The following is a 10039-nucleotide window of genomic DNA, read 5'->3' as shown; positions in this document are numbered from 1 at the left end:
ACCTCCCGCCCGGCTTCACACATGGCCCAGGATGGAGAACCCACCCGAGCCCCCGGGGAGTTGGGCCAGCAGCTAATTCTCCCCCTCCCTGCCAGACAGCTGAGCCTCCCTCCTCGCCTGAATTCATCTGCCTGCAACTCCCAGCCACAGGACAGGCCACGTTCCCCCCGCAGGTATTTACCGCCTCTCTGGGCTGAGCTCCGTAGGCTGGGAAAGGGCTGAGGCCAGGGCAGGGCTCCAGCGGGGCGCGGGGGCGGGTTGGTTGTTCCCGGCACTGAACTCTGATGCCTAATTCCCCGCCCGGAGGAAGGGAGTCGGCGTGAAACTTCGGCCAAGTCACAGGCGGCGGCTCCTGCTGCAGCAGCTGCTTCTTGGGGTGCGACGGAGCCGCAGGGCGGGGTGGGGGGGGTGGGGCGCTCCGACCCCTCACGGGACCCAGCGGACCCCAGGAGCCTGTGGGGAGCAGGTCAGGGCCGGTGCCCCCCGGTGCAAAAGGGGAGGGCTGAGATTTGTGTCCTCACACCGGCCGGGCGCCACGGGGATGGCCCCTGGGAAACCCACGCAGGGAGAAGCGCGGGAAGGGAGGGTGGATCGGGGGGGGGGGGCGGAGCAGAAACGTTTCGGGGTCACCTCCCTCCAAACACCCCCAAACCCGCCCCGGCACGCAGGGCCCCACAGCCAGGGCGGGGAGACTCTGCAGGGGCGAAGCCCTGAGTCGGGGGATGGGCCCAGACCAGGGGGTGGGGGGCCCTGGACACGGAGGGGAAGGGGGGGCTGGGGGGGCTCTCCTGGGGCCCGATCCGCACCCCCGGGACCTCCTCGCTCGGTCTCTGAGCAGCGAAGCCCTGAGCCAGGCTGGGAGGGACAGTGACCCCGCGAGCCCCGCCCCCCGCCAGGGAGCGTCTGCAAACGCCTCACCCCCCAGGCAGGGAGCGTCTGCCAGCTCCCCGTCCGCAGCTTCTATAACCCAGAGACCGTCTGCACAGTTCGCCGCCCCCGCCCACCCGGGAGCCAGGGACTGTCTGCAAACTCTTCGCTCCACACATCCTGCCATGTCCCCCCATTGAACTGGGGCTGGGGAGAGGGGGTCTCCAAACTGCCCCTTGCTCCTTCCTGCCCCTTTATGGTGCAAAAAGCGGGGAGGATTGTGGATGCAAATGTTTCAACTCCAAGATACCCCATTCCCATCAGGGTATTCAGCCCACACTCTCCATCCAGGGAGCAGTGGTGGAAGAGGGGCGAGAACCCGTCAGTCGACCCTCACACCTGCCTCTCAGTAGCGAGAAGGCATCCGAGAGACATGAGGAAGCTCGGCCGGATGTGGGGAAGGCAGGGGGGAGTTTTTCCACCCACCGCGTTTCCTCTGGGGTCTCTGCAGATCCTGCTTTTAATGTCCCGCTGGATGGTGCTGGATCTGCCCCCCCCGGCCCTGAGTCCTCTGTGGGTGGGAGCCCAAAGCTGGGGCAGAGAGAGGCCCCCCCTCCACACACAGCCCCACACCCACAGGCCTCTGGCCTGGGGGGACTCATTGTAATGGGGAGGTGGGAGGTCAGTCTCCATGGCCCCTCCAGACCTCGCTCTCTCTGCTGAGGCTGCCAATGAGGTAGCGCCCCGGGGGATGGGGGCATCTTCTCCCCTACGGCCTGAGCTGGGACCCACCAAATGGACCCCACAAGCAGGCGTCAGCTGGGGTCACTCTTCCACCCCCACGGATGTGGCTCTGGACCGTAGCTGCTGCTGGGGCAGGTTCATAGGAGGCGCCTGTGAACGGGGCAGCCTGACCCACCCAGGCGATGACATGGGGGGCACCCAGGGATCCCCCCTTCCTTGCAATTCCAAACATCACAGTGTGAGAGGAGGGGGATCCCCACCCCCCACTCCCTGACAACCCCTCACCCTCACTGTGAGCATCTCAGCAAGGAGAGGAGAGGTTGTTACCTGCGGGGGACACTGGCCTGGGGAGAATCTGGAGAGAGAAGAGAAGAGGTGAGAGCTCCAGGGAGGGGATGGGGGTGCAGAGGGCAGGAGGGATGCTGGGAGGGGGGGATCTCCAGACAGACAGACAGACAGAGGGAAGCGGGCCAAGGGAGGTCACTTACCCAGCACAAGCAGAAGGAGAGTTCGTACCATCCTGAGCTGGTTGCTCTGGGGTGGGAGCTGGGTTCTCAGCTCAGCCACCGGCCCCCTCTGGGTGCAGGGAGGGGGACGGGCCCTTCCCCTCTGATGGAGGCAGAGGAAGTCACAGCCTTAGGCGCAGTCACCGCTCAGCTCAGAGGGCCATTGCACTGTAACTGCAGTCCTCTTACTTTAAAGTGTAATGTGTATCCCTCTTTTGTATTTATATAGGGCTCATGTTGAAGGAGATTTTTGTCCACCCACTCTGTTCCTGTGAGACACTAGGGCAAATTCTCCAAAGTCAAGTGAGTTACACCAGATGTGAATTTGGTCCAATGTCCCTTTGTAACATAAGTACCCAAGCTTGTATCCCAACTTGATAATCACTCCATAGGAAGGATAAATAAGTCTTTAATTTAAATACTCAGATCCTCGAACCATGAGCCTGGGATTTATATTGCATATTAGACAAAAAGCGCACAATAAAAATCATATCGTATGAGGTGATCAGGTCCCTCATTCACATTAATTGCTGTGTTTCTATGTCTTGCTATCGCTGTACACTGAGTTGAGTACGTTGTGAAATCAGTAACTTGAATTATTCTTTTATCCTTGTGATCCATCAAATGATATTTCCTGAATTGTTTCAGGTGCTCCGATGGTCCAGTGAAGCACAATCTAGAAATTCCATTTGAAACATCCATGTTTGCGAAGAGAAACCAAAGCTACCAGTAAAATTCTATTCAAGTATCAGGGGAAATGAAGGTGTATTAACTGTATGGAGATCACAGTTAACAAAAATTATCTCTCTGTGTCCCCATACACATCTATCTAGCTAATCTAATTTATTGTACTATCTAGGTATTCCAACAATAAATAAATCCAGACTGATCAAGTGCATAGTGTCTCACAAAAGTAGAATTCACAGAATAAACTAAATTGGTTGAGAATGATTTGTGGACATAATCTTCCTTGGACATATCACTTTCATAACCTTTAACATTTTGAAAACAGCATCCACCAGGCCCAAAGTGATAGCTATCCACAAAAGCACCACATTTCGGAGGCACTTCACTATTCTAACGCCTGTGAGTGCATGGAAACGTTAGAATTTACACTCACCAAACTCAATGGGCTCAAGTTTCAATGGAAACATGGACACTGCTTATGTGAATCAGTGAGTGACCACTTACAATGATCTTTATGTGAATATTAGGTAAATCAGATTGCACAAAATCTTAACCCGTTCCATGTTATTTTATGAAGCGATATTAATAGTACATAGCACATCCGTACATTTTAAGTACATTTGGTAGACCGGATGCTAATCTACTGTAAATTGGCAGTTGAAGGTCTGGCCCAAGACAGCAGGCAAGCCTCAAAGGGTTTGAATGTTGGGTTAAGATAAAACAACGTAGGGTGAAATCCTGGCCCCACTGAAATTAAGTTCTGTCCTTGACGTCAGTGGGGCTAGGATCTTCTTATGATTTTTAATGTCTGTCTCACAATATTTGTTGTTTTTCTTCAAATCTCAACTGCTTGAATCAACAAATCAGCTTTCATATTTTCTTTTACATAATCATTATCCCTCTCTCTTCAGTAGTTCTTTTCATCCATAGATCACAAAGCACTATATAAAGGAGGTGAGAATCATTATCCTCATTTTACAGATATGGAAACTGAGGCACAGAGAGATGCCATTTGTTAGGGGGCTTATTCCTTCACCCACTTACTTGCCTGGTCTTCCTCGCATGAACAGAGAGCAAAAATACCCGAAGTCCAAAGGTGCAAACAATTCGATGTTTATTGGGGTGAACTTCCAGCAAGCATGATTCCAGTTTCCTTCCTTAGTGTCCCTCTTCCCAGCTCTGATACCACAGAGCCTTACACCTGTGTCCCTGTTCCCATTCCTGCCCTTAGCTAAACATGATTCCAATTTCCCCATCCCCATTCTCTGTTCCCATTTCCCCCTGCCCACACACCCACCCACCCACTCACTTCCTGATTGACTGCAGACTATACAGCCCCCTAACACCATTACTTGCCCAAAGTCACCCCCCAAGCCAATGGCAGAGCCAGGAATAGAACTAAGAACAGGAGGACTTGTGGCACCTTAGAGACTAACCAATTTATTTGAGCATAAGTTTTCATGAGCTACAGCTCACTTCATTCTCCTAGTTGCAGTCCAGTCCTCTTGCCACCAGGGCATACTCATGGTTACAGAGAAAACCATAAAAACATGAAGTGCACCCTAAAGACTCAAAAACCAGACAGCAAATCAAAAGAACCCAACATTTATTATTTAAAGCCAATCTCATGATTTCTAACGACGTCTCCTCTCCTTGCTGAGATGCTCGCAGCGAGGGTGAGGGGGTATCAGGGAGTGGAGGGTGGGGATCCCCATCCTCTCACACTGTGATTTTAAAGGTGAATCAGGACTAAGATTCTGGATTCAGTTTTGACATCATCAAAATTTTGCAAGCTATTCTCACATATTTTCAGTCCAAACCGGCAGAATCCGTGTGAAATCAATCTTTCCAAAATTTTGGAATGCCCGTGTACTAAAAACAAAGAAAAAAAGAAGCCTACAAAAATACCCATCTGGGTTTATATCCAGTCTGGAACTGGAACCGGAACTTTATTCTGAATCCCCTTCAAAATCCACTGGGGTCTTGATTTGAGGTTCCTGTGGGTTTATCTTACCTCGGTTTGGAAGGGTTAAATTTTTAGCAGTAAATGTCGGGAAATGCCAGTTTCGCCATGCAGAATGTCAACCGACCAAAAAAAAAAAAAAAGGTCCAAAAATCCAGTTGTCATTAAATAATTATTCTCTGACCCACCTTTTTGTCTGACACGCCACAGTAATTTCCCACAAGTGTGAAAATAGAAATAGACAATATTTTTTTAAAAAAATGCTTACAAATAAACCTTGATAGTCTCTGTCAGAATTATAAAAAATAAAAATTGAATTCTGCCAAGCCTGTCGATATCTCTATCCTCTCCACAGGCCATGCTTTAATATAAATAAATCATTGGCACATGTGCAATTTGTTTCATTTTAAATTAAATACAAAGTAAGAGGATAATAATGCATAAGGGCTGGATTTTGAAAGGTATTTAGGTGCTTAGTGGGGTTTTAAAAAGCATCTAGGCCCTTAAAACTCATAGAAAATCCCATTAGGCACCTAAATACATTTAACAATCTGGCTGTAAATGTTCAAGGATGTGAGACACTAAGGACCAGATTGTTAAAGGTATTTAGTCACCTAACTCACATTGATTTCCATTGGAGTTAGGCATCTAATTACCTTTAGACTTCTGGCCCTCAGGGATTGTTGCTGTTTTTTCAGTACCCTATCAACTTTGGTATATCTTCCATGCGCAGACTCATTTTTCTTTCACCACATTTTCTGCCAATGACAGCCAATGACCTCCAGCACATTTTGAAAAACATTGCTTCCCTGAATACATGTCTCAGGGCTTCTTTTACCTCTGGGTTCCTCAGCTTGTAGATGAAAGGGTTCAACAGGGGGGTGACAATAGTATTCAAGACGGTGACTATTTTGGTCAATTCCAGTGAGTTCTGCATGGAAGGGCTGACATGTAGGAAAATGGTCGAACCGTACCAGATAATCACAACTGTGAGATGGGAAGAGCAAGTTAAAAAGGCCCTTCTCCATTCCTTATCTGATGGGATTGTCAGTACAGTGGAGAGGATGTAAATGTAGGAGAGCAGGGTTATGACACAGGAGCCCAGGATGACGATGAAGGAGATGATAAAGGCCACCAGATCAATAAGGTAGGTATCTGTGTAGGAAAGAACTATCCACGGTGCTATGTCCCCAAAAAAGTGATGGATGAAACTAGGGCACAGAAGGACAACCTGGTGATCAGAAATGCTGGGACAGAAATAGCCAGGAAACCACACAACCAAGAGCCAACAGCCAGCTGAGCAGTCAAGGTGCTGTTCAGGATGGAGCTATAGAGCAAAGGATAGCATATAGCCACATAGCAGTCGTAGGCCATGACAGCCAAGAGAAAATCTCTGTGCATCCTAGGGAGAAAACAAAATACATCCGTAGGACATAGCTGACGAAGAAGATGGATTTGCTTTGGGACACAAGGTTGGCAAGCGTCTTTGGGATACAAGCTGTGGTCTACCATACCTCCGGGAAGGAGAAATTGCAGAGAAGGAAGTACATTGGGGTGCAGAGGTGACGGCTGGTTGCCACTAGGACGATGATCGCCACATTTCCTGTGACAAGGAAGAGCACAAAGAGCGAGATCTGCAAATATTGGGTCCCAGGGAATCCCAGGAGAATAAATTCCTTCACACTGGTGTGATAGCCCTTTTCCAGTGCGGTCAGCTGTTTTACCTGCCAAAACAAATGAAGAGATGAAATTAAACGGATTAAACACAACCGTGGCTTTGTGGGTTACAGATGATTTTGATGCACAGAAAGAGCAGATAATTAAAAGAGGCAGAAAATAATGGTTTAAGGCTGAAAATATCCTATTGCTATTACATTTCTGGAGCCTTCCTGCTCACAGGGTGAATTTAAGCTTGTCCTAAATTTTCCTGAGGAAACTTTTTTTCCAGTGGAAAGTGGCTTTTGGACCAAAAAGAAACTTTCAGGATAGAAATTCCATTTTCAGGTGTTCCTTGAAAAACACAATTTTTAGTTTTTGTCAATGAAACATGTTTTTTCCACGGTCAGCATCCAAAGCCCAAGACTGATTTTATTTTAATTGATATTTTTGTTGTTTTAAATTGAAAATTTTCAAATAAAAAGTTGATTTCTGGGTGTGTGTCGGGGGCGAGGGTTGTCCTTTTGACAAAACCCTGAAAAATTTCAACAGAAGAAACAACATTTTTCCTGTAAATTCTTCAGGATTCAGGAGCCAAATCATTTTCAAATGAGACCTATGGGTGTTAGGCATTCAGCACAATCTGAGATTCCTTTAGAAGTGAACAAAACCCCATCGTCTCTTTTGAAAATCCCTGCTAAATAGGGTGAGCTTTTCAAAAGTTCTCAGTATAGGCCTATTTCTGCTCCCGAGGAAGGAAGTCAATAGGATTTTTGTCATTGAGTCAGTGGGAGCAGACTTAGGTCAATACTGAACACATGAGATTTGTACCTGTCAATTTCCTTCCTACAATGCAAGAGGACATTTCATTCTTTTTGTGCAGAAAGTCTCAGGTTCTAAGCCTGCTGAAGTCCCAAGTTGGAGTGGGGATGTTATACAAAGTTGCAGTTCAGAGGACAGCTACTCAATTTTGGAGCATAAATAACCATTTACATCTATAAACCAGCATTCATTTTGGGTGGTTGAAAATGAGTCAGTTGCAACCTCCTTTGACCAATTGAGACTGAGGTGTGCAAGGCCATGCAATGCGCCAATTACAGCAAAGCTCAGGGCCAGAGAGGACCAAAGAACAAAGGAAGCAATTTTCCTAAACAAAATCACAAAAAATGCATCCCTTTTTTATCAGAATTTTAAATTTTGATGAAGAATTTCATCAAAACTGTGAATTTCAAACACTTTTGACCAGCTGTGCCAGGAGTCTGCAATTCTTCTCCCCGTTTAGTCAGTCGAACATACTTCTCAACTGGAACCGTTAATAGAACCCAGGAGCCCTGATTCTCAGCCCCCGCTCTGCTCCGACCACGATCCTAACTCCCCTCAAAGAATGGGAATAGAACCCAAGTGTACTGATTCCTGTTCCTTTGATACAACAGCTATTCTACGCATCCCTAAAAGAGCTCGGCACAGAATCCAGGTACCCTCACTCCCACACAACAGACCGCAAGCCCCACAAATACAGCAAAACTGTAATATGCCGAGTTTCTAAAACACCTTCAGAAAAAAATATCAGGTTCCCAGTGCTGGCCAAAAGTTTCCTTCACAGATGGATTAATGCTGAGGTCTCAAATTTGAGGCATTCAGAATTAGAAGCCACTTTTGAAAAAGTTGTCCCTACCTTGAAATCTATCAATGACTTTTACAGTGAATGTTCTGAATTTTTGTTTGATTGCTTGTTTTGGGTGTTCTGATTTTTCATTTTTCATAACCTAAATTGAGTCCCCCTCCCTATTTGGATTTGAATTTGCAAAGGATCCGAAGGGAGTTATGAAATGTAATGGAGTTGAAAATCCCAGCCTTAAATATTTTGTATCAAAGTCTAATCAACACGGGCAATCAACAATTATATTTTCTCCCTCTTCAATATAAACCATTTATTTTGTTATGAATAATATCCTATGAATAACATCTAATGCCCTGATTCTGCAAACAGTTAATACATAAATAAACTTGCATATATAGACATATATAAAATAAAAATGCCTAAATTTACTCACATGAATGATTCCTTTGAAGTCAAAGGTTCCACTCACATGAGTAAAGTGAGGAAAATAAGTACAATTTTTAAACAATGGAACTTACTGCAACTCATCATTCAGCAAATCTTCTCACTGGGCAAACCTTCAGCTGGTGTGAATTATCAATAGACAGGGCTGATGAGAGAGGGAAGGTGGAACAATTGTACTGAGGTCCTGAACTCAGTGCCCCCGCAAAACTATCTATTTAGGGTGAAAGGGGAGGGGGAAAACATAATTTACCGGGCCTCCAAATTTCTCTCAGCAGACCTCTCAATGGAGCTACAATTATTTAGACCCACTGAGGATCTGGCTCTTTGTATTCAGTCTCCACTGATGGAAAGAGCTGAACCTAGCAAAATTTCCAGAACAGTTAAAACACCTGATTGACAAAATCTACTTGCCTGCCCTTTATCATGATGAAAATGATGAAAACAGCCGTGATATTCTATTTTCTCCATAAAAAGAAGGACTCATCTCAGCTGAATGGTAGAGTTAATCTTTTCAAGACTTTCCTTGTACCAACGAGACCTTATTGGCTTGCAGGGAACTGTATGCCTTTCACAGTAAATTATGTTAAAAATATTGAATTCCTTTAAAAAAATACCTCGTTTGTAAGGTAGTGACCTGTAAGCACTCAGAACCACTCAGTTCGCTCAGCTCTGCTCTGCGGCCCACAAGCAGCTCCCGCCATCCTACGAACTGCTTCACCAGCCTGTCCACAAGGCACTCCAGCCGTCCCACAAACTGCTCCACAATATATCTTCAGGCTCCCCCACTACTTAACACAACACTCAGTGATTTCAGCTCTTTGGTGAATTCAGCTTGTAGTAGGGGAGCCCCAGTGCTGGTGCACTGTTAGCCCAAAGTGAGCTCAGCAGCCTATAACTAGACTTCTAATGAAATCAAAATTAGCTCTGATATTCCACAGTGGAGAGAGGAGACAGTGCAATTAGCATGTAAGGCCCTCACCAAGGGGCCCATGCCACCAAGTATTAATACTTGTCCCCAGCCTCTCTCTATTCACACAGTTTTGGAACCCATGACCCTTGCCTAGCGAGTGCTACTTAGTTGATGGTGAATCCCTCCATCATAACAAAAGGCCAAGTACAGTTCCAAGCACAGTTCCCATAATCAGGGTAATAACAATTTATTCTTCCTGCCCCAATAACAGAGACACTGGGGATCCCACAGCAGCCAAAGTGACCATTAGGGCAGCTATGGCCTCATTCTAGGCAGGGTGGGTGTGCCTATGCAAATGAGATCGGCCCCTGAAGTTCTTTTCCACAACTTGCCACACCTCACCACCAGATGTCAGGGTGGAGCTCATCCTGACACTGCTTACATAAGCAAGACACAAGAAGTAATTCTTCTGCTCTATTCCGCGCTGATTAGGCCTCAACTGGCGTATTGTGTCCAGTTCTGGGCACCACATTTCAGGAAAGATGTGGACAAATTGGAGAAAGTCCAGAGAAGAACAACAAAAATGATTAAAGGTCTAGAAAACATGACCTATGAGGGAAGATTTGGGGGGAGGGGGAGAG

The 10039-nt window shown here is 46.7% G+C and overlaps 1 pseudogene; it reads right to left on the bottom strand.

Moving 5' to 3' along the window:
• Positions 1–5461: 5461 nt before the first annotated feature.
• LOC141998038 (olfactory receptor 287-like) lies at positions 5462–6168 on the bottom strand (annotated as a pseudogene).
• Between the last annotated feature and the right edge of the window lie 3871 nt (positions 6169–10039).

The sequence above is a fragment of the Natator depressus genome, chromosome 14, assembly GCF_965152275.1.
Source record: "Natator depressus isolate rNatDep1 chromosome 14, rNatDep2.hap1, whole genome shotgun sequence".
Classification (NCBI taxonomy): domain Eukaryota; kingdom Metazoa; phylum Chordata; order Testudines; family Cheloniidae; genus Natator; species Natator depressus.
The sequence above is the reverse complement of the archived record's forward strand: the minus strand, read 5'-3'. Positions and strand labels throughout refer to the sequence as shown.